The sequence below is a fragment of the Mus caroli genome, chromosome 1, assembly GCF_900094665.2.
Source record: "Mus caroli chromosome 1, CAROLI_EIJ_v1.1, whole genome shotgun sequence".
NCBI lineage: Eukaryota > Metazoa > Chordata > Mammalia > Rodentia > Muridae > Mus > Mus caroli.
Window position 1 is genome coordinate 91611763 of NC_034570.1, and position 2308 is coordinate 91614070.

Sequence of the window (2308 nt, forward strand, 5' to 3'; positions counted from 1 at the left end):
GATGTTGGCTACTGGTTTGCTGTAGACTTCTTTCATCATGTTTAGGTATTGGCCTTGAATTCCTGATCTTCCCAAGTCTTTTGTCATGAATGGGTGTTGGATTTTTTCAAATGCTTTCTCCACATCTAAAGAGATGATCATGTGGTTTTTGTCTTTGAGTTTGCTTATATAATGGATTATGTTGATGGATTTTCATATATTAAACCATCCTTGCATCCCTGGAATAAAACCTACTGGGTCAGGATGGATGATTGCTTTAATGTGTTCTTGGATTCAGTTAGCGAGAATTTTATTGAGTATTTTTGCATCGATATTCATAAGGAAAATTGGTCTGAAATTTTCTATCTTTGTTGGATCTTTCTGTGGTTTANGTATCAGAGTAATTGTGGCTTCATACAATGAGTTTGGTAGAGTACCTTCTACTTCTATTTTGTGGAATATTTTGTGCAGAATTGGAATTAGATCTTCTTTGAAGGTCTGATTGAACTCTGCACTAAACCCATCTGGTCCTGGGCTTTTTTTTGGTTGGGAGCTCATTAATGACTGCTTCTATTTCTTTAGGGGCTTTGGTACTGTTTAGATCCTTAACTTGATCCTGGTTTAACTTTGGTACCTGGTATCTGTCTAGAAATTTGTCCATTTCGTCCAGGTTTTCCAGTTTTGATGAGTATAGCCTTTTGTAGAAGGATCTGATGGTGTTTTGGATTTCTTCAGGTCTGTTGTTATCTCTCCTTTTTTATTTCTGATTTGGTTAATTAGGATGCTGTCCCTGTTCTCTCTAGTGGGTCTGGCTAAGGATTTATCTATCTTGTTGATTTTCTCAATGAACCAGATCCTCGTTTGGTTGATTCTTTGAATAGTTCTTTTTTCCACTTGGTTGATTTTGCCCCTGAGTTTGATTATTTCCTGCTGTCTACTCCTCTTGGGTGAATTTGCTTCCTTTTTCTAGAGCTTTTAGTTGTGTTGTCAAGCTGCTAGTTTGTGCTCTCTCTAGTTTCTTTTTGGAGGCACTCAGAGCTGAGTTTCCCTCTTAGAATTGCTTTCATAGTGTCCCATAAGTTTGGGTATGTTGTGGCATCATTTTCATTAAACTCTAAAAAGTCTTTCATTTCTTTCTTTATTCCTTCCTTGACCAAGGTATCATTGAAAAGAGTGTTGTTCAGTTTCCACGTGAATGTTGGCTTTCCATTATTTATGTTGCTATTGAACATCAGCCTTAGTCCATGGTGGTCTGATATTATGCATGGGACGATTTCAATATTTTTGTACCCGTTGAGGCCTGTTTTGTGACCAATTATATGGTAAATTTTGGAGAAGGTATCATGAGGTGTTGAGAAGAACGTTTATCCTTTTGTTTTAGGATAAAATGTTTTGTAGATATCTGTTAAGTCCATTTGATTCATCATTTCTGTTAGTTTCACTGTGTCCCTGTTTAGTTTCTCTTTCCAAGGTCTCTCTATTGATGAAAGTGGTGTGTTGAAGTCTCCAACTATTATTGTGTGAGTTTCTAGATGTTCTTTGAGTTTTACTAAAGTTTCTTTAATGAATGTGGCTGACCTTGCATTTGGAGCATAGATATTCAGACTTGAGAGTTCCTCTTGGAGGATTTTACCTTCGATGAGTATGATGTGTTGCTCCTTGTCTTTTTTGATAACTTTGGGTTGGAAGTCGATTTTATTCGATATTAGAATGCCTACTCTAGCTTGTTTCTTCAGACCATTTGCTTGGAAAATTGTTTTCCAGACTTTCACTCTGAGTTAGTGTCTGTCTTTTTTCCCTGAGATGGGTTTCCTATAAGCAGCAAAATGTTAGGTCCTGATTGTGTAGCCAGTCTGTTAATCTTTGTCTTGTTATTGGGGAATTGAGTCCATTGATATTAAGAGATATTAAGGAAAAGTAATTGTTGCTTCCTATTATTTTTATTTTTAGAGTTGGTATTCTGTTTTTGTGGCTGTCTTCTTTTTAGTTTGTTGAGGGATTACTTTCTTGCTTTTTCTAGGGCGTGGTTTGTGTCCTTGTATTGGTTTTTTTCTGTTATTATCCTTTGAAGGGCTGGATTCATGGAAAGATAATGTGTGAATTTGGTTTTGTTTGGAAAACTTTGGTTTCTCCATCTATGGTAATTGAGAGTTTGGCTGGGTATAGTAGCCTGGGCTGGCATTTCTGTTCTCTTAGGATGTGTATAACATCTTTCCAGTATCTTCTCGCTTTCATAGTCTCTGGTGAAAAGTCTGGTGTAATTCTGATAGGCTTGCCTTTATATGTTACTTGACCTTTTTCCTTTACTGCTTTTAATATTCTATCTTTA